Genomic DNA, 23252 nt, shown 5'->3' with positions numbered 1-23252 from the left:
GAGGGGGAGACCCGGGAGAGCCCCAGGACACAGGGGAAAGGCTGGGCTTCAGGGGAGCGCACGGGGACTGAGATGCTCAGAGGTCAGTGACCTCTCGGACCTGTGATTCTGGCCAGGGACCTGCGACAGACGCTAGTCCCCTGAGGGGGAATCAGTCACCAGAAGGTGCGGTTAGCAGTAGCTGGGAAATGCAGAAGCAAGCTGGAATATTTCTTAACCGCAAGCGTTTTTAAAGGGAATGTTACCTATCCACTGAAACTCATTTCTAAACACATAATTAGAGAGCCACACCACAACAGTGCATATGCAGGCTAGCACCCACTTCTACCCCCCGCGATCCAACATCCGATAGGACAGCGCCACAGCGGGGTCTGTGCCATTTGAGAAGCTAAGACATGGTCCAGGCCAGCGGGCATTCCTGAGGAAGAGAGGGAACCGGGAAACGGGCAGGCCTGGCGCGGAGAGGAGCTGTTTTCTCCTGGTTTTCATTTGCATTTCTCTCCATACTAAAAAGGTTGAGCAAATAGCTCTGTTTTCAGTCTGTATTTGTTTTTTCTCCTGTGAGATGCCTCCCAGTTATTTGCCCTTTTCTCAACTGGGCGATTTGCCTTTTCTCTCTGATCCATAAAAATCCCTTTCATTATTCTGGATATTATCTTTTCCCGTTACAGGTAGGTAAATATTTTCTGCTAGCTGGTGGCTTATCCTCTAACTCTTGTCACGGTATCTTTCAGAGTAGGATCTACCTTTTCCTTAAGGTTGGCGATTTCTGTGTCTTCTTTCAAATACATTTTCTCAGCACAGGACCATAGACATTCTCTGGTGTTTTTCACATTGTGAATATCCTCATCTCCTACATTTTAAGTCGCTGCTGCACATGGAGCTGGGTTTGCTGGTGGCTAAGGGAAGGACAGACTGCCCTTTGCCCGCAGAGACCAGCACCGTTTCCCATTATTTATTGCCGCCCCCTCGCCTGCGCTGGGGTTCCGCAGCACCTGGAACAGGCAGCCAGGCCCGCTGCTGCATGCATGAGTTTCTGACCTGTTTCTGATCGGTTTCTGCTCTAGGTCCCTGTCTTGGATGCTTATCATAATGTCTTCATTCGCAAATATTTTTGAAAATGTGGCTGCTGGAAAACTTAAAATTACACCTGTGGCCTGAATTATAGTTCCACTTCTGGTGACATCATAGTGACCCCTCATCTCCCCAAACCTCACACGTTTGATTCTTTGTTCTTCTTTATTGTGCTGACTGGGAGAGCAAGGATCATGTAGTAATAGCAGATAATCAGGTGTGTTCCTTTAAATAAGCGGTAACTGCAAGAAGGCTTCATGTATGTACCCTTTACCAACGATACAATTTCCTTTATTTCTAAATTACTAGGAGTTTCTCTGTTGTTTTTTTGTTTAAAATTATCGATAGATGTTGAACTATAGCTAATGCTTTTTCTGCAGTAATGTGATAGTTATCTTTTACTGTTCTCTGACTACTTTGCAATTCTCTCTTTGTCTTTGGTGTTTAGCTGTTTTACTTAAACATATTTAGGTGTACATGTCATATCTTTTTATCATATTAAAATATTATCAGCCTATTTCTCATTCTCTTGCTCAGCCACTCACCTATTATCTGTGTGCTTTCTTTGTAGATCTGCAGTAAGACAAATACAGATGTATGCACACTTTAACAGTCGACAGCACAATTTTGAAAATGAAATGTATTTTAATAAGCACTGCCTTTAGAATTACTCACGTGTGTGTGAGTGTATATTTTTTGATCCTGTTCTTCTATCACCGATATCACTAATAGGTGTGTTTTTTAAACGTTGTCTTTCTTTCTCACACGAGGCTGATTCTGGCCCATGTCTGCAGTTTAGGACACTAAGTTTTCCTGCTGTTTTGCCCAGTACACTATGTAATTCCTCTGTTGAATTTCTCCTCCAAATAGTAAGTGTGTATGTCTAATATTTTGAAACATCCTATTTAGCTCTTTATCAAACATACCTGTTTATTTATATTTTATATTGCTGACCCTGCTTTTACTTCTTTGTTGTTCCTGTCAACCATCTAAACACTCGTTGTGCATTCTCTCCCGGGTGACCCCGGGACTGCGGCCAGTGCGGCCTGGGCTGCATTTCATTGTAACGAACACTGACACCGTGACTGCGACTTCGTAGCACAGTTAGGAGCACACTGTAACCACAGGGGTATGTTTTCCATCCTCTCTTGGTAAGTTTCCTGAGACATTTCATGTCTGACCTCATGGTAAGTACAGGCGTGAAGAAACGCAGACGACACGACGATAAACGGCACCGTCTCATGTCCCGAAGCAACAAGCACCACACACGCGTGTGTAAGCTTTAGGAAAGAGCCCTTGGTTTTGGTCACCCTCTGATGTCCACCTTCCCTCAGCGGATCCAGCCCGGAGCCAGCCAGGCATGCCCCCGGAGGCAGAGGCAGTCTGAGGGACACGTGTCTCTCTGTCCGTAAAGAGGACAGTTCTCAGGGTCATGATGGGAAGTGAGACCTGGAACCCCCCAGAGACACAGACAGAACTCCTCTCACAGACCAGGGATTGCAAACAGGGGACAGTCACACACGTGTGAACCAAGGCAAGCACATCTTAACCCACACTGAGGAGCACGGAGGCACTAGAACATTGTAAATTTAGCTCAAATTACACCCAAAGTAATCACATCTACAGCCTGCTTCTGGCCCAGCTGTCTGCAGAGGACAATTTGGGGAGAGCTGCACTTTATAAAGCAAAAACGGAGCTGAGCAATCGCAGAGGGCCTCTGAAGAAGGACGTATTTCCTCCCAATAGCCAGATCGGGGGCGCCCACACCACACGGGCAAGGCCCCCATCCTTCACTTAGAAAGGGTGAGGGCTGGGAGTACAAGCTTCCCAGAAGCTGAAATTAGTTTTTCTCTTTAAATGAATATTTCTTGGCCGGAAGCCCTGAACATTCTTGGAACGTCCATTACAATATTTAAATATTGCACCAGTAATTTTTAAACACCACAAGGTCCTTTAATGACATTTTTCTAGTCGTGTGGGAAAAGCTTGTGTGTGTCTGATTCGGAGAAAAGGTGCCCTGTGGCCGGCCAGGAGGCTCAGCGGGAGGAATGCCCTTCCACCCACCAGCCCCCGTAAGGCAGCCACGGGCGGCCAGGAGCCCAGGGACTCCATCTTCCCCGCCGTGGGGCGTCTCACAGTGGAGTGTCCTGCGACCCTCACAGCCCTGTCCATGGACTGTGAAATCGGGGAGAGAGCTGTGTTAAGTCCCTGAAAACACATTCCATTCTGGGAGCACTGTCCCCTCTGAGTTACATACTTGTCATCGGGCCCTGAGGGCCAGCTTTCTGCCTCATTCCTTGGGAACACCCTTCTTTGAGGACAGGGATCTTCTCGCTGGCATCCAGTCTAAACCACAAAACGGTGGGGCTTTTGAGTCCACTTATGACCCTCCTCCTCAATCACTGCGCCCCATGGCCTTATCCTTTTGAGCACTTCCAGCTGTTGGCTTGGCCCCAACCCATTCTCCACCTGACCACTTCCTACTGATCACCTGGACTCGCCCCCTTGGTTATGTTACTGTTTCCCTCTGTTCACCAGTCCCTACCCACCCCCCTTTTCCTGTTTAAGTCACCACTTCCAGCTGAGCAAATGGCTCCACCTCCTAAGTTACATCACCACTTCCAGCTCTTCACCTGGCCCCTCCCCCTTGTTGACATTACCACTTCCAGCTGTTCACCTGGGCCCTCTCCCTTGTTCCAGAAACCCCGCCCCCTTGCTCATTTGACCAATGAGGCACACAGGCCAGGCTGCATTGTGCCTCACACAGAGGGGTGGACTTCCCAAACTCTGGGAGTGGTGTTAGGTGCCTAAAACCCCCAGCCCCAGAACACCTTCTGCTCACAGGCTGCTTCCTACCCGGCGCCGAGGTCCATAAGGGGGAGGGGCCTGTGAAGAGCTGGAAGGGGTGATGTAAATGAGGAGGTGGAGCCATTTGCTCAGCTGGAAGTGGTGACATGAACAAGAGGTCACAGTTAGATTCCTCTCAGGTCACCTGCCTGGGTTTGGGCTGTATCCCTACTAGGGGATGTGCAGGAGGCAACCAATCGGCGATCCTCTCAGCAATGTTTCTCTCTCTCCCTCCCACTCCTTATAAAATCAATAAAAATGCATTTAAAAAAAAACACAAAACGTGCCCTGTGTGATGCCTTTGCTAAGCCAACCACATAGAATGCAAACAAAACGGAAATTCGGTGTGAATTGCCTCATGCGTTGTTATCACTGGATCTTTCTGAAGCAACAAGAACCAGATTGTAGAGGACAGGCGAATTGTAGAGTTCATTTTGTCCATCTGAATTTTTTCTCCCGGGTCCATTTTCCAGGCTGGCACAACACAGGATCTCCAGGAGCTAATGGACAGTTGTATAGCCTTATTCACAAAGGCTTCTTTAAGTTATAGAAATTTCAGAGCGAGAACACAAGCTCCACTGAGCTTCTGAGGCAGCAGCCATTTGACTTGTCACAGTCTCCACAAATCCAAAGAAATAGAAAAGATGCCCTGGTAGTCTTTTCCTCAAAAAAACACTTAAGTAAATGTAAGTCCCTGAGAAACTTGTTCTTCAAATAGCATCAACCGTGGAGATGCCTGTCACAGATCTAGGAAAGAAATGTTTTGTTCTTCTGTTTATTTCTGAAACTTCTGGACAAAGAGGGAGGGAACGATATTGAGCGAAAATGTAGACAGAAGTTTCATTTCCCTGGATCACCTCCCTTTGGGTTGTGAAATATTAATGGAAACCTTTCAATATTAAAAGATGGGGTTAACAAAAATAGAGGGAGACTTTCAACAGTTTAGTTTTTAACGTCAAAAAATTTTCTTTATAAAATAAAATATTGAAAAGTAAGCATTTAAGAAAATAAATAAATCACTTATCTATACATCAAAACCAATGAACTCAGTGGTGATGTAATAGACTTATAAGCAAGCATGGCGATTTTTTTGGTCCCAGGAAGTCAGAAGTGGATGGACGGAGCTACAGCGGCGCCTGGCAGCATCCCTGTGACATCACTCAGGAAACAGAAGAGCGTCTTCTGAGGAGAGGCAGGAGGCAGCCCGGTCCAGGCAGGAATATCGCCAGCTCTTCCTCAGCTTCCGGGAGGGGCTGTCCCTCACCTGCCGCCTCCGGATGCGGCCACAGGCACTGGGAGGAGCTCTCCGAGGGGCCAGGCAGCCAGGCTCTCCCCAGCTTCGGCCTGGGGCACACAACTGGGCCAAAGTGTGAGCAAACGAAGGGCCTCAAACAATTGAGGTAACGTTTAGGTTGTATAAATCCATGAACCTTTTAAAAATATATTTGTATTGATTTCAGAGAGGAAGGAAGAAGAGACAGATAGAAACATCAATGATGGGAGAGAATCATTGATCGGCTGCCTCCTGCACTCCCCTGCTGGGGATCAAGCACACAACCTGCATGTGCATTGACCTGAATCAAATCCAGGACCCTTCAGTCCACAGGTGACGCTCTATCCATTGAACCACAGCTAGGGCCATGAACTTATTTTTAAAATAATGGATACTTAGTGGAAGAGAACTTAGAATGTACAGGTAAGTTAAATATGAAAAAAAAAAATCCAAATAATTTGCCATACTCTCTCTATTCTAATCACCGTTGAGATGCTGATGTGACCTCTCCCAGACTTTTATAGTCATTACCAAGATAGCTGAATATTTAGGTATATGCCTGCCTTAGTCTATATACTGATTTATAAAAATAAAAAAAATCAAGAATGCGTTAGCTATCTTGTTTTATAGGCAATGGTTGTTTTTTTAATTTAAAACCGCTGCTTTCTTGGAAAAAAACGCATAACTTCCTCGTCGTGTTAAATCACTGTCTAGTGGCCCGGGCTCAGGAGCCTGACCTTACAGGCTGGTGAGGACGTGCAAACGGGCGTGTGTCCACTGTGCAAGGCCTGCTCATCGCCTGGTGTTTCCGACAGCAGGGCTGGTTTATGGGGTCACCTCCCGACCTTTGGGGAAGGTAACATGCTTCTGTGGTGACTATCAGAGTCATTTACAGGAAATAACCCAAGTTACGTTTTGCTTACGTGCGTGAAACCAATTAGCTATGACTTTGTTTATGTGGCTTAGATGGTTCTGTCTGGGATTTTCAAGCCTGGTCTCCATTTCATTTTGTTTTCACACTAGGCATCTGTCTGCCAGTGTAGGCATTTATCTATCATCTACCGCCTACCTGTCCATCTCTGCACCTGCTCCGCGCGCAGAGGTTGGGAACAGGTAACTGGTCTCTGCCCTGACCTCTGAGTCTCCTCACAGATTAGGCAGGCTTCCTGGCAGCGGGGGCTGGACTGCGGGGCCGAGCCTCCTAGGAGAAACAGGGGTGAGCAGCTGGTCTGACCCGGCCCAGGGCTCAGCCGTGTCAGCGGTGAGACCCACTGTCCAAGGCGGCCACCAGGCCAGCCAGTGTCCCGGGAAGGGAACAGCCCCCCCTCTGGCCGGGCAGTGACCGCTCCCAGAAACGCACGCAGCTCCTTGGCTCACAGTCCGCCTCTCCCGTCTCCGCGCCGAGCAGAGGCTAAATGGGGGGGTCTCAGCACCGGGCGGCACCAGTGAGGCCAGAGGGAGATGTTGGTCCCTAAGTGCATCTTCACTGTCTTCTTCTGGCTTAGGAATTTATTTCCATTATGAAAAATTAAATCATTACTTGAAATTTGGAAACAAAATGTACAGGTAGCCTGGGTTTTATTTTGGGGCCTTTAGCTTCGTTTGGAGGCACGGAGATCTGAACGTGTGGGTGTGGTTTTAATCTGCTCAGCGCCTGGCTGGGCCTCACACAGAGGGGACCAGCTTGTCTCTAAGGGTCTGATCGTTTCTGTTGTGGACCAAGTGCTCCGCTGTGACATACACGCAACGATGATACGAGCTGTGAGTGAATCCCTGCGAATCACAGTCATTACCCACGGGGAAAATAACACTGCGATCGTAATTAATGAAAACCGTGTAGGTCAGCTTCTGAGTCCTGGGCGAAAGGATTGGGATGAAGGATAAGAATTCCAGGCCGAGGACAGGCCTGGTTTTGACCCTGAGGAAGAGCCTCCTTACTGACTGGTGCCTCAGCTTCCAGAAGCTCTGAGCCTCTGGGAAGACCCGCCTCCCACCCCCGCTGACAGCTGCTGTTGGGTGAAGCACCTGCCACTCTCCTGACAGATACTGCATAGCCAGGTTTTCACAGGCGCCCACATAGCCACCTTGGTCATAACTATTAGCCCCTAAACAGGCTTCCGTGAACAGAGACACATTTCCACAGCTCCTGCCTCACGCCCCTCCCAAGGGGGTGTCTGAAGTGCATCTCTTTCTCGTCCATCATAAAATTATATTCCCTCTTCCGGAACACCTGGCATCCGGACTCTTACTATTGCTCCAGACAGCGCCTTTGTCAGGAGAGAAGGGGCCTTTTTTCTCAAGCCGCTGCTACTGCTGACAAAGATGGCCGTGCCATTTCCTGAGAGAGAGAGAGAGAGAGAGAGAGAGAGAGAGAGAGAGAGAGAGAGAGAGAGAGAGGTGATGGTGGAGGGCTGCTTTACGCCTGTCTCCTAGAATTCTCCCCTTGTCATAACTTCACCGGCCTAATGAGCATGGCTGTTCTGTGAGATTGTCTGCTTCTTATTGAAATCTGGTAGCTGTCAATTTCCCTTCCTGCCTCATTACATTCCCTTCGTTTGCAGGGTCTGGCCGCGCCGCGCGCTGAACCGAATCAGAAAGACTGATTATTTCCCGAATGCAATGCCTGTGGTCGGCGTGGCTTTCGACCTCGGATTCATTTCATGTGTCCCCTTTATTTGTTCTTTAGCATTCTGATGCTCGTCTCCTTCCGGTGGTGATGCAACGTTACCCAGTCTACCGAACAGGCTGCTTGCAGAATGCTCCCGAGGAACATTCTGAGATCTGATGGGCATTTTTTGCTTTTCTGAAAATAATGACTCCGTTTTAATTTTGGAAACCCTATTGATGCAACCCTGGTGCTGGAGGCAACAAAATGAAGTGCCGGGGACATGGGAGATTCCATTACACCAGAGAGGTAACTCAGAAACATTAGCCAGGATGCGGTTCCTACGGAGGTGGCCATAAAGGTAATGAATGTGAAAGCCTTGTGAGCGATGGGGGCTGTGCAGGCATCGCTTTGCATGATGACAATAAAAATTAATAGTTTCCTTTAAGAAGCTCCCTCCCCAAGGAGACATTCACCAGGAGGGGGCATTTGCATAGGAAATGAGAGCGCTCTAAAGCAGCGCATCCAGCTTCTCATTATTTTTCCCTGAGAACGAGGCAGCTCTTTGCCCGTCATCAATGCTTTGAAGAAATGGGATGTGATGAGGTGCAATCGCAGGGCGGGTTTTGAACTCCTCTGGCTGGTCTTTGACGCCTTCTGGACATGGTGATGCCAGGGAGCCCGGTGCAGGTCCGGTCAGTGCTGGGTAACAAATAGCCCTTCACACTGAAGTCACAAAAGCCGCGTGACTTCCCTAGCGGAACTGCAATAATGACAACGCCACCGGGCACAGCTCACTGCACACCTTCCGCCCTCCCAGGCTGGTCCCGTGGAGACCTGGCACCCCAGGAGAATGGGGACTGCCCGCTCCCTCCTCTTCCACACCTGCCTCTTCCCTTCCCCCCCACTGGGCTGCCCTCCGCTCTTCCAGGGTCAGGGTGGAAAAGAGAGGTAAGGTGCAAACAAAACACTGCCCGGCTGCAATGTGGTAAGGCATTGGAAGCGAAGGCTCAAAGCTGACTCCTCAGAAAGTCCCTCCTGGGAATGTGCACCTGGCTTCCTGGTGTAAACTTCCTCAGTGTTATAAGAATAAACAAGTCATCTTTTCTGTCAGAGAACAGGTTAGACAGCCGCCATTTTGGACTGCGTGACTTGGCAGCCATCATGTTGGCCACATGGCTTGTAGCTCCTCTGGGGGCCGCCATCTTGAAACCACAAAGGCCAACCCCTCCTTTTGAATTAGCCAATTGTGAAAGACTGTGCACCTGAGCTCCAATCAAGAGCAAAGGACAGGTCATGTGCGTAAGGGATTATAAAGCCGAGCCTGTCTGTTCAGTGTGCTTGTGCTTCCAGACCATGTGTGTGCACCCTTCTATGCAGAAGTAAAGATGTCTGCCTTGCTGCCTGGCTCCAGAGTGTTTTGTATTCTACCAGAACCCCTGACTGGGGGGCTTGCCTCATTTCTAACAGTGAGAATGTTGCCTCGCCTCTGCCTGACTCTCCCTGGGTCCCTGCTACCTATTGGCTTCTTAGGGTCTGCAGTTACTATAGACACAAGTTGAACCCTTGGAACCACCGCTGGTAAAGGTCATTCCCAATGTTGCTTCTTTACTCTGCAAGTTCAAGGTAGCTAGCTGGTCAGCATTTTGCTCTGAGAATTTCCAGGCATAATTTAGATGCCGTCTCACTGTGTCTGCGAACTTCAGGAGTATATACTAACCTCCCGGCTGGCCCTCTGCAAGCCCCTCTCAGCAGAACCGAGGTGAGGGAGTGAGGGAGAAGTCCCTGCCTCCCGCTCCATCACAAGGAAGGAAGGGGTTGTGCCCAGCACCCCAATAACTATCCAACAAGTTTTCCCAGGTTGGACAGGAGGCACAGCCTTCTCAGCAAGCCAGAGCGCCTGATCCAGGCTTCATGTCCAGTGAGATGTGGTCTCCAGTCTGACAGCCTTCGGACAAACCAGAGGAAGGGGCATTCTTGAGGTCATTGAACATGGTATGGCTGTGAATGAGATGGAAACTTATTTTGCATAGATTTTGTTTGTCTTTATTTTCTGATTTTCAGCAATGTATATGAATAGCTCCTGTAATGGGACAATTTAGGAAAGAAGGAAAGACGTTCTGTGTAAGAAGGATCTTCCTTCCTGATTTCCCCAACTTAGGAAATATGCATTTATGGTGAGCCGGAGCCAAAGTTTGGAACGAGAAAAGGCAGCGGGGCCTCCTCTTGCTATGCTCTCCATAACGACCTCACTCCTCTTGTGGAGAGCCCTTCTCTCTGGTTCCTTTGTTTGTCAAAAACAAGGCAAGTATGTTTCCACTTTAACCTCCTACCACATCCATCACCCACTCACTCCCAAACAAAGATAGCTCACACGTTAGGCTTGCAACACAGAGCACTCTCCTGGGCCACACAGATAAGCCGGATGGGCCTGATCTCTCATCTGCTTCGTCCATTGCTAAAGCACCATCACTCAGGTTTAGCTGGAGAATAAAACCACCCAGTGATTTGCAGTGGACAACGATGACAGGGTCAACTGATAACAAATACTGTCCACTGAGAGAGGGAGAGAGAGAGAGAGAGAGAGGGAGAAGGAAAGCATATGATGTCTTTCCATTATAAATTCCTGCCGCATGCATAGTATTTGTCACATGGCAGTTGCTTGATCAGTGTTTGTCAGGTGAGTGGGTCCATGCTATAGAAACATGAGCTGAAGTAAACACGCAGCTAGCAATACCCATAGTAGGAATGGCATTCAGCCACAAGCAGACAATAACAGTAGCTTGTTAAGACAGAAAACTGACAACAGCATTTGAAAATAAAAAAACAATTAAATGACATAATTTTTTCTCTCTAGTGTGTTGAAAAAGATTAAAAATTTGTAAACTGATATTCAAGATTTTAATGGAAATCCGTTTGATCATGTTATAGTGAAGGGAATGTAATCTGGTATAATGTGTGAAAATTTAGAAAATGTAACAAGATGTAAAAGGTTCAGCGACTGCAATTCTGGGGCATCTGATGGAGGAACTATCACAGTGAAAATGGATATGGACAGGGGATACCTCTGACTCCGCTCACATCAGTGGGAACTTTACATTAGCCAATCCACCAACAGGGAGCTGGTCGAAGGAAAGCCCAGCACAGACAGAAGGCGGAATATTATGGAGCCACTGAAATGCCGAGACACCAGAATTAACTACGGTTATTTTGGGGGGTGGGATTTGAAGCGGTTTTAAAGATCTTTCTTCGCTTACATTCTCCAATGATGCAATCATCTATATTTAACAGTTCTGTTATTTAAACTAATAAGAGCTTTAACAAAATCGCCCTCCTGTCCCTCTCAGGCTGTAGTGTGTCCCCCTGGGTGAATCCAGTGTTTGCACAGTGGCACCCGGTGCTCAGCCATGTGCGAAGTGACGAGATGCCCCCGTGATTTTTCCAATGTGGACACAGCTTCCACCTTGAAGTAACTGAGGTGCAGGGTTAGTCTGTGCGCATGCCTTAAGACTAACGTGCATTTTATGTCTGCCACGCAGACGGCGGTCCCTCTGACTGTGTTTCCGGCAGGCTCCGCGGTAATGACAGAGATGTCTTGGAGAAACCTCCCAGCTCGCGCCTGGATTTGTACTGCTCTTCATGCTGATCCGGGCTCTTTAAATGGCTTTGCACCGTAATTAACTGGCACGAAGGACAAGTCGCTGCCTCACACACAGCAGACACGGGGCGATCCCTGCTCCGGAGCGAGCAGTCTACGTGGCATTGCGATTTGGGGATAGCTCTTTAGCCTCTGGCCTCACATTTGGTTCCAAAACAAGAATATTTAATGTCTGTGAAAAAGCCGTGCTTCTGTCCTTGTGAATGAGCTGAGTGCTAACATCAGCGAATGAACATCAACAGAGTGTTGGCTCTGAGATACCCAAGTCCACACATAATAGGCAGTGGGTGTCTCGCCAGCATGACTTGGAATTTAAACAATGCGAACATAAAAGGTAGAGTGCGCTCCTCAGAAAGTGTCTTTTCTCCTTTCCTCTGCTGGGAGGAACGTGAGCATTGTTTGGTACAATTCCGCAGGGCGTGTGTGGATGTGCGGTCTCATTGTGCTCGCTCTGGGAGTTCGCCCACACTCAGTCCTCTCTGTAAGCTCTGGGTGTGTTACTGACACAGCCCGCGTCCTGCTTCTCCCTCCCGGCCTCTCTCAGTGTGTGTTGTAACTGTTTCATTTAACACCATTTGGCATAAGCCTACGGGGAAAAAGCACCAGTCCTTCCCTCCTTGCACCGGGCTGAGGGGAAGGAGACATGGGCCAGCCACTATGTTTGGAATAACCTTTCCTGTAGGAAGGTCAGCCAGGGACGAAGGCAGCCCGCGGGGAAGAGCACAGTTTTCCGTGTGAGAATGAGGCCCTGCCTTCTGCGTAGATCCACTGGGAACACACATCCCCGGGAGGAGGAGGGAGCAGTGGAAAGAGGAATCCTGGATTTGTTTCCCCCGAAAGAGAAAAGTGAAGTGGCTGCGTTACCCTGACTTCTCATTTCTCAGCCACTATGGGAAGAGGAGCTCACCAGCTGAAATGAACTCTCTTATAAACAAAAGAAAATCAAGTTTATTCCTTCATTTTCCTATCTAATAAAATGCTAATAGGCAAATTGACCAAATGGTGGGAGAACTGGTTGCTATGATGCGCACTGACCACCAGGGGTCAGATGTTCAATGCAGGAATTGCCCCCTGGTGGTCAGTGTGCTCCCACAGGGGGAGCACTGCTCAGTCAGAAGTCCAACTCACAGCTGGTAAGCACAGCAGCAGTGGCAGGAGCACTAAAATGTCTGGGGAGCGGACCTAAGCCATCAGTCAGATATCCCCCAAGGGCTCCTGGACTGCAAGAGGGTGCAGGCCGGGCTGAGGGACACACCCCCCCAGTGCACAAATGTTGTGCACCAGGCCTCTAGTGTATAATAATAACTTTTAAGCCACGCATGCCTCAGACTCCATCTTCTTGTGGAAAGACGCAGCTCTGGAGAAGACAGGAGTTAGAGGACCCAGTTCCAATTTGACCTTCTCTATCCACTAGCTGTGCTGCTTTTGTGGAGAGTAAATTCTACGTGGATCTGCGACACATCTGCTTGTCGTATGAGCTGAGGCCCTGCCTTCTGTGTTCTGCACTTTTCTTTAAAGGATGTTTGTGAGTGAAGAGCCTTGTGAAACAGAGGTAATGTCTTCTCTGGAGCAAAGGGCTGGCATGCTCACTCCCATCATAAAGATGGAGGTGCCCCAAGTTCAGGGTCCCCCTCTCTAACGCTGTTCACTGTGTGTGAAATAGTCACTGTCTCTCTTGACTTCACCCTGTTGGCATTGGGGCCCTGGGGAATGGCACACAAATAAAAAAGCACGCCGATATTCTGGCCACTGGTTTTCTGTGTGTAGTGGAGTCCTCTGTCTCTGATCTTAGAGTCTCATGTCATCTGTCTGTAGTGATACACAGCAGGATAATTTTTTAAAATATTTTTTTATTGATTTCAGAGAGGAAGGAAGAGGGAGAAAGAGATAGAAACATCAATGTTGAGAGAGAATCATTGGTGATCAGCTGCCTCCTGGACAACCCCCTCCCTGCCCCCAGGCATGTGCCCTGACTGGGAATCAACTGTGACCTCCTGGCTTATAGGTTGACACTCAACACTGAACTTCCCTGGCCAGGCCACAAGCAGGATAATTTGTTAGCATGCATGACCTTGAGCCTCATTTTTCTCACCTGTTAAATAAGATTATACTTTCTTGACAGGGTTGTTGTAGGAAAGAAAGAAGATAATGTGAAACATAGAGCATGCTAATTAAGAGTGTGAACCCTAGATTCTAATAGCCTGAATTTAAGTTCTAACTCAATTGTTTACAAAAATAAAAATAAAAAAATACTTTAGGTAAGTTACTTTATGTCTCTGTGCTTCAAGTTTCTGATAAGTAATATGTGAATCAGTAAAGCTATTACCAGTCTTACAGTGTTCTGAGTATTAAATATCCTGAGAATATTTCCTGGCACATACTATGCGCTGCATCAGTGTTTGCTGTAAACCACTGAGCAAAGAAGCTTACACCTAGCTCGTTATACTACATGATGTATTGAAGACAGAGACAGACAGAAAAAAGACATAGATGAGGGAGGGAGAAAGAGGATAAGAGAGACAGACATGTATATACATAGAAAGGTAATGATGGCTCAGAAAAATAAAGAGATCAGTTCTGAGGACTGCATGTTTTATTTGCCCAACTTATGACAAAATACACTAATAAAAGAGAAACATGCAAATTGACCATCACTCTGCTATTCCCACCAGCCAATCAGGAGGTAATATGCAAATTAGAAGGCCAAAGATGGCGGTTGCCTAGCTGCTCCAGGCGGAGCGACTGGGTGGGGCAGGATGCCTGCTATGAGAGGGAGGCTGGGGGGAGGAGGGTTCTACAGGAGCAGCACTCTGGCTGCAGCGAAGATGAAGGTCATGGCAGACTCTGGCTGGAGTCTGCAGTCTTCTGCAGTGAATACAAGACTGTAGACTCCAGCTGGAGCGAAGGCCTGGGTCCTGGGTGCTGGAGGAAAACCGGTGCTGGGAGCCAAGGGAAGGAAAGTCTATTGCACAAATCTCTTCGTGCAGTGGGCCCCTAGTGTGTGTGTGTGCGTGTGTGTGTGTGTCTCTGTGTGTGTGTGTGTCTGTGTGTGTCTGTGTGTGTGTGTCTGTGTGTGTGTCTCTGTGTGTGTGTCTATGTGTGTGTATATGTCTGTGTGTGTGTGTGTGTGTGACTGTGTGTGTGTGTGTGTGTGTGTGTGTGTGTGTGTGTAAGCCTGAACAGATCAGAAAAATTTGGAGCAAGTAGGCAAGATAGCAGTGTGCAGATACTGTGTCTTTCTTGCCCTCCTTTTGTTTCAGGTTCAATGTAAAGCACACAGAAGGTGCTCACTAACGTTGTTGACTGACTGGAAAATAAGGGCCTTTAAGTAATTAGCACCGTGTCTGGTGAATGTTTAAGTTATAATTTAATGCGACTGACTTAGCTGCCCATTGATTTTTCTTGAAGATCTCCCGACTCCCTGGCTGGGAAGCAGCACTCAGGACTAGTTAAGGCCCAAAGCAGAGCTGCAAACAGCACTGTTAGACATGCAAATCACAACTGCTCTCTCGTCAGGCCACTGGACGCCGAGTTGGTTGAGCACTTTCTGTGTTTCATTGATTTGCACTAAAGATGTGCTTCAACCTTAGGGCTAGAATATTCCACTTCCTTCTATGAGGACAGAGTGATAATCTTGGTTTTTCTGTAACCCTTTTCATTTTTTTTTTTTTTAATTCTTTGCATCTCTATTTTCTTGTTCCAGTTTTATGGCATGAAATCAGGTGGTGGCCACAATGGAGAATCCGTTTTCTGGCAGCTGGGAGCATTATCACGGATAAATGCACTTCCCTAAAGAAGTTTCACCATCTGGGTGTTTTTCCAAGTGCGCTGGATTTATGGAAAAGAAACATGCGTGCGTCCTTGCGGAGAGAAGGGAGGCAGAGTCTTTACAATATTGCAAATTGATGGGAGGTTTAACCGTCTAGAGCGATTTTGTACTCTGGGAGCAGACTTCTTATTTTTCATGTTTCCTTTGAGTGTGTTTTCTTTGTTCATCTGTGTGAAGATTGGGACAATCTTATGATTCCACAGAAAATGTTTACAACAGGGAATGTCATCATCATAGATGCCCATGCCACCCAGTAGCATTAGATTGCGCTGCCTTATCGGCTAATCCTGGCTTAATAGACAACGGTGCATGTGTATGCCAGCCTCGTGGATGGGAAGAGCAATAGCAGAAGAATACGTGCCTTCAAGAAGAAGCAGGAAGAGCTGACCCAGGAAATGTTAGTGCGGCGGCACAGCAGAAGCTTATACAGCACGTGTTCTGGCGTAGCTTTGCTGCCTTAGGCCACAGGTCAATGGATCATAGTTTTTGTAGTATGATCTAGACCAGTGGTTGGCAAACACATTAGTCACCAGAGCCAAATATCAACAGTACAACGACTGAAATTTCTTTTGAGAGCCAAATTTTTTAAACTTAAACTTCTTCAAACACCTCTTCTTCCAAATAGACTCGCCCAGGCCGTGGTATGTTGTGGAAGAGCCACACTCAAGGAGCCAAAGAGCCGCATGTAGCTCTTGAGCCGCAGTTTGCAGGCCACGGATGTAGACATACAGTCAATTGTAGAATGACATTAAAAGGCTTTTCTTTGTCCTCAGATACATGGCACAAGCTTCAGAAACAACGAAGACCTTGGTGGCTACCAGGAAACTACAATTTTCTTAACCCGTTCACTCTGAGACGCCCCTGAACTACCGTTTGACCTGCCGCGTTTGGCTCAGGCTGTTCCTCGGACTTGTGGAAGCAGGTCAGCGCAATGCGGCGAGGCCAGAGAGGCAGAGGGAGAGAGTGGTGGGTGAGGGAGAGAGCGGTGCTTAGTTCGCATATATTGGCACTTTGGGCGAGATACACTTTCTTGTGAAGCACTGAGTGCTTCTAGAAGTGTCAGCCTCCTGGCCGTCACTCCTGCCTGCCTGCAGGGCCCTCAGACTCCCTGACTACCAGCGGACACACCGTCATCTTCCCAACCCTTCCCCTCCTGCCAGGTAGGGGTGCGGTCCTTCGGCCCATCTTCCTGCTCAGCACCAAGAGCCACTGCTTACAGCTGAGAGCATGGCAAGAAGAGGGCTCTTCTCCGGAGACGGGAAATCTGAAATCAAGGCTTGGGTAGGGCTGTAATGCCCCAGCAACAACGGGGGCGCCCCTCCCCACTTCGGGTGGCTGTCTGGCCATCATTCCCGCTTCGGCTGGCAGCTGTATCCCTCCCTTGTCACATGGCATCGTCCCTGTGTCTGTCTCTCGGTATGACTGTCTATGAGAACAACGGTCGTAGTGTCCTAAGGTCTCACCCTAGCGTTTGACCTCAACATAGCGAACTCCATCTGCCATGACCTCATTTCCAAATTAGGTCACATTCCAGCCTCCTGGGGGCTGACACATGGACATCTTTCGGGGGAAGAGACACAGTTCAGCTCATCACAGGGCCAGTGAGGGAGAGAAAGCCTTCTTGTCCCAAGCTTCAGTTAGATCAGGATCTAACAATGAAAGGAACAACAGCAGCAGCATGCTCTAAGATCCGTTCAGCAGAAACAGAGATAGGAAAACAAGGATATTGGCCACACAGCTGTCTGTGATACAAGACTGCACGTGCGGTTGTGTGTAGCGTACACCCGGAAGTGCGGCCTGGAAACTGTAGTGGGGAGGGGTCCTTAGGCCTCAGCTACTTCCTGCGGCCACATGTGCGGGGAGGGCTGGTGAATGGTCCACGTGGGGAGATGGAATTCTGTGAGGCTTTTACATGTGCCTTCGCCTTTACACATGCAGCCGGTCTGTGTAGAGGAGACAAGAGCTGAGGACGCGTTTGAAAGGCGTGATTGCTGCCCGTGAGGCTCCCGTTCACATCCCTAGGCTCATGTCCCAGAGTAGAGCCGCTGGGGACGGTACCGAGCCTGCCCTTCAGCTCCGTGCTTGTGTTCCTCGTTTGACTCCTTTCCATGGAAATCTATGTCTCTGCGGCCAAAACTGGGAGTTGCTGGCCTGGCTGGGTTGTTACAGCTGTTGGAAGAGGCAATTTGGACCAATGCAGAGTCTGTGTCATTATCTGTAAAACCTTTCAAGCATTCCAGAACACACAGCAATCCTGTGGCAGAGTGTCTGGGGGTGGCGGGGACCGCCCCCTCCGTGGGACAGGGGAGCTGGCAGACAGGTGTGTTCCCACAGCACACAGCTCCGGAGAGGTGGGGAGGGCGAGGGCAGTGCTGCACGGGGGAGGGGCCGAGCTCTGGACCTGAACAAAGCCAGTTTGTTTTGATTGCTCACATGGCCTCTGTGAATCAAATATTATCTGAATACCATTTGCAAAGCTGAGTCCATCCCTTTAAATTCCCCTTATTTTTCTAGAAAAGAGAAGAACTCAGTGACACCTCTGGGGTCTGCTTTGTGTCTATGAGCCCTGCAGCGTGTCCTTTCCGGGAGCCTTTCCCGCGTACAGGCCACGGTCATGTTCAGTGCAGTTCCCAGCCCCGGGGCGCAGAGGGCGCAAACAGGAGGAGGAGACGGAGCGGGAGGATTTCACGTGGAAACACCAGCTTCTCCTTGGGAAGCGGGCTCTTGGTTTCTGCAGGTTAAACCCTCGTCCACCGGAGGGGCAGCAGGTACCGGTGAGACTGAGGGGTGGCCTGTGACCCCTGGACCTGGAATCTAGGAGGAGAAGGTGAATAATTTCGGATTTCAGAAGATGACTACTCGTCCTGTACACTAATCTGTGCACCAGTAGCTCTCTGCAGGGCCTGGCCGCTCTGTGCCCGCTGACCAGAGGCTCTCTGTGGCCCAGAGGCCCATCCGCAGCCGGGCACAGAATGCTTCCCTCTCTCAGCAGCCGCCAGTCCCCCCTCCCCCTCGGGACTGGGGGACTCCGGAGGGGCTGAGAGGACTGGGCGCCACCATCTTGTGGCTATGGGTGCCGCCATCTTTGTGATAGAGTGACAGTTAATTTGCATATTGCCCTTTTATTAGTTAGTATGGGAAGCAGAAAGAGATGGCAAAGCAAGGTGGGATTGGAACAAAGAGAAAGATAGCAACAGGATTGGGGAACCAGGATGGCTTACTAACGAAGACATCTTTTGAAATGGGCCCTATAAGGGGAACACGGCTTCACCACGCAGAGGCACCAGTGGGGCTCTGCAGTGACGGGCTTCATGAGCAGAGACGAGGCCCTGTGGGCGCCGCTCAGCCGGCCTGCACCCAGGCATCAGGGTCAGCGAGCGGTCCTGAGGGCCTTATTGCAGATCTTACAGACTCCGCAGAGCAGGTGTCTCTATCGCAACCACTCAGCCTGCAGCTGTCATGGGGAGCAGCCCTAACAACGCAAAAACCAGGGGCAGGGCTGTGTTCCAATAAAACTTTATATACAAAACAGGTGGCAGGTAGACATCCTTCGCTGCCCAGAAACTCCATAGGAAAGGAACTTTTGTGTCTTATTTGCTAATTTATCCCAAATACCTAAGCCAGTGGGTGGCGACCCACAGGCTGAGAACCGCTGCTGTAGAGCCTAAGACCATCGGGAAACACAGATAATTATATTACGATTCATTACAGTAGCAAACCTACAGTTATAAAGTAGCAACAAAAACAACTTTATGGTTGGGGGTCACCACAACATGAGGAGCTGTATTAAAGGGTCCCGGCGTTAGACAGTTGAGAACCACTGACCTAGACGACATGGTCAATAAATAGTTTTAATGGAGATAGAATGGCCATATAGCATATTAGTTTCAGCCTTACAATGTAATGCCATGATATCTGTGCATGTGAAACGATCATCTTTTGACATCTGTTATTGACGCATCAAAGGAAGAAGCAGAACGTGAGGCAGGGCAGATGGAACAGGGCCGTGTCTGGGAACGCTCAGCTGCCGTCCGAACACGTGGTTTTATGTCACAGGGAACGGAAACCGTGGCAGGTTTCCCGTGGTGATCATTGTCTGCATTTCAGGATGGATCTCTGGCCGACAAGGCCAATGGGTTGGACAGCAAAGACATGTGAAGCAGAGAGAGGCTGGCCCACCACCACCCATGCCAGAGAGAAGAGATCCTGAGCCAGGCCCGGGGTGTCGGGCGGAAACACAGTGTTGATTTGGGAGACTCGCTCAGCCACGTGCTGAGGGGGAGAGGGAAGAGTCTAGAGCACATGTGTCAAACACGAGGCCCGCGGGCCAAATCCAGCCCGCCAGGCCTTGCAATGTGGCCCGCACCGCGCTGTCATCACTGCACTCCGCTGTCAGTTTATGACATTGTCAGTTTATGACTGTTCAGTAAACCATTCGGCCCGCGATTTAGGCTGGATTTTAGATTTTGGCCCCTTCTCTGATTGAGTTCGACACCCCTAGTCTAGAGAGACTCCGGGTGACGAGGGCCGTGGCTCGCCCATTCTGGGGTTCACAGAAGCCAGAATACTCTCAGAGACGTGTCGTTAATGATTAATTCTGAGAAAGCCAAGTGTAGGTGAAAGTGCCATGGCCACGTGAATGGCTGTCCACTGGGTCATCAGAACGTTGGGCTACTAGAAAGTTCTTCTCCTGAGTCAGAATGAGGTGTTACAGGCTGTCTCCTGGTTATCAGCAAGTGAGTCCCTCTGCCCACAGGAGGCTCACCCACGAGGCACTGAGAGGGCGTGTCTGCGGGTCACACAGGTGTGGAAGGTCACGGAGCCAGGGCCTCCATCCAAGCCGTTCCTGTCTCCCCCACCTCGCCAGCACCCCGATGAGCGACCAGACACCTGCTCTCTTTAAGAGCCTTCCCTTCTTTTATTATTTTTTAAAGCAGGGATAAAATTAGCAATTGGCTAGAATTTTTCAGAAGTTTATATTTATGAATCAGGAGCATGCTTTGGCATTTGAGAGCCTGATCTGGACCAAAACCAGTGTTCCATTCTTTAGCATATGGCTGAGCAGGTCAGAGGCTAATGGCGATGTCACCGGCAGCTGCCTGGTGCCCGGGAGAGAGCCCTCAGGGGACCCGGAGCACATGTAGCTGCAAGGTCCGTGGTGATTCTATTTCTAAAACATTGTTTTCTGTCACCGCAATTGCCAGAAGGAGCACTGACGAGAGCCACAAGGAAAGTAGGTCAGACATTAAGGAACAAATCTGCTCGGAGAGAAGTCGCGCAGAGGACATCTCCGAAGTCTACGGAGGAGGCAGGCCAAGGCCATGGTGGAGCTGCTGGTTTCCACATTAAAACGGCGTTCCTGCCTCATCCACTTTCTAGAGAATACGTCCCGCATGTCAATTGTCTCCGGGGCCGAGCAGATAGCATCACCATGGGAGAACTGGGCCGGAAGACACATGGGGGGGGGGGGGTCAGAGTGGACCACACGAGTCCTTGTAAACGTTTGGGGGATGGGGCGCTGCAGTTCAGTTCATGCAGAATGTGGCTTTGCATGGCTAACTCCTCAGAGTTTTCAGCAAAGCAAGACAGCTGCATGCTTGCCCTAGCCAGTTTGGCTCAGTGGATAGAGCATCGGCCTGTGGACTGAAGGGTCTCAGGTTCAATTCCAGTCAAGGGCACATGCTCAGGTTGCGGGTTCCATCCCCAGAAGGGGGTACTGATGTCATGGTGACCGGCCCTTCTGGTTGCTTGGCTTTTATATATGTAGATGCCCTACAACATTTTATTACTTTTTGCTTTCATTCTTTTATTTATTTTTATTTTTTGAGCCTCAAGTTTTATCAGGACAGCTAGTGTTAGCATCACCATGGCGATTCTGCAGCAGAAGCTTCACTCAACCCCTCACTGGGCTGCCACACTGAGGCTCCCAACTATTTAGACCGGTACTAAGTGTGCAGGGAAACGGAGGGCAGCCAGCGGTGCGGGTCACACACATGAAAATGCAGCCATTGTCATGGCTGTTTGATTCTGCTTGGCTTAGCGGGTTCCCTTCCCCCACCCTTTCTGCTCTTCAGTGCTAATTGCCCCCACTGGCCCTTTCTGCTGTCTCAGCTGCTAACGATGGCGGCCCTGCCGGCTGCCGCGCACAGCTCTGAGGCCGCTCTGGAGCCGGATGTGACATCCTGGCGTATGAACCAGCATCGCGTGTGGGCCCGGCACGCAGTGGGCCTGCTGGCGATCATGCCTGCCCAGTATCTGCCTCACCTGGCAATCTTCCCCAGAGGGAAAGCGGAGGGACAATCAACAGGAAATGGCTAAGGAGTCATTTTTCTCCTTCCTTTCTGAGCACCATATTTTGCCATGAGCTAAGGAGGAAGAGGGGAAATGAGCACCTGAGTTCTGGCTCTCACCAACGTGCCAGAAGTCAACTGCACCCATCGGAGAGAGCAAATGCCAGGCGCCATGGAGATGTTTCTAATGAGCTTCCGCTGCCTCGTCCAGGGGAGATCTGCAATTTAAATGGAGTCTGTTCTGTGAGGCCGGAGGCTGCTGAAGTGCCCAAGTGGTTACCAGCTCCCCCAGGAGGCCGGGCAGAGTGGGTGCCCCTCTGCAGGGGGGCACGCAGAGGGCCTGTGAGAGGCCGCGGCGCCTGGAGCCCCTCTGCCACCCTCAGCCCCGGGCCCGTGCCCATCACCCTGCACCAAGCAGCTGACTCCCCAAAGGGGCTGGGAAACGACTGGGCATCTGGGCAGCAGCAGCGGCGGGCAGCTCTGAGCTAAGGGAGGCTCTGAGCCAAGGAGCTGTCAGAAAGGCATGCGGCCACCACACAGAACGTGAGCAGCCATTTCATTTCCAAAACAAGGTTCCCTCCGCTTTTCTACATAAAAACAAAGGGATGAACTGTTTTCGCAGCTCCACTGACCATCTCTGCTCTCAGTAGGCCGCAGCCGCACCGGCCCGGGCCTCCTGGGCACGTGGCTGTGGGTGTGCCCCATATTCCCAGCACCGCCTGCCGCCATGCCTGGCTACTACAGTATTACTGACTATATTTATTCCCTGTGCCGTGCTGTACGTCCCCGTGACAATTCCGTAACTACCAACCTGTGCTTCTTAATCCCTTCACCTCTCCACTCGCCCCCTGCTCCCTGGCACCCGCTTCCGTTTGCGCTGAGAAAAGTGATGCCAGGCGCGTTCGTTTGTAAAAGCTGCCACCGCAGAGCGCCAGGGGCGGTGGCTTATGCACAGACATCTGTTTCCTCCCGGTCCGGAGACCAGCAGTCCGAGACGTGGGGAGGCAGAGAGGGTTCCTCCGAGGCCCCTCTCCTCCCTGTGTCTTCACGTTCTCTCCGCTGCGAGCATCTGCGTCCCATCGCCTCTTCTGGGGAGGACGCGGGTGGGAACCCGGGACCTCGTCTTAGCTTAAACGCCCCCTTCAAGGCTCTGTCTCCTAACGGCCTCACGTTCTGAGAGACCGAGGGTAGAACTTCCACAGGTGACTTCTTAAGGGTAGAGCTCAGGCCATGACCCGGGCCAAACAGAAAAATAAAAACAAAACCCTGACAGATGAACTAGACACAGAGCCAACCACACGGGCAGATGGAGCTGGTCTGACCCTCCCGTGAGCACCCGCCGGCGGGCTGACCTCCGCTGAGGGAGGCGCTCACCGGGGTCTTGTCTCGTTGGTTCTGTTTGGCAGGCGCCCTCATCGGGGGAGGAGGCCCTGCCAGTCCCAGGTGCTGAACGTCCGTTTTCCTCGTCTTGTGTGGGTGCGGGGTTTACCCGATAGCCTCTGCGACTGCAGAGAATTTTCTGTGATGCTCCTCATAACGTGAATTGAGTGAATTGATTTTTTTTTTTTAAAGACTTGACTTTTTTAGAGCAGTTTTGGTTCACAGCAAAATAGAAAGGAAGGTGTAGTTACTCTCCATGCATCCCCTCTGCCCACATGTGCCCAGCCCCTGCCCTG

This window comes from Pipistrellus hanaki, assembly GCF_964339955.1.
Source record: "Pipistrellus hanaki genome assembly, chromosome: 7".
Taxonomy (NCBI): domain Eukaryota; kingdom Metazoa; phylum Chordata; class Mammalia; order Chiroptera; family Vespertilionidae; genus Pipistrellus; species Pipistrellus hanaki.
This window is presented reverse-complemented; position numbering follows the sequence as displayed.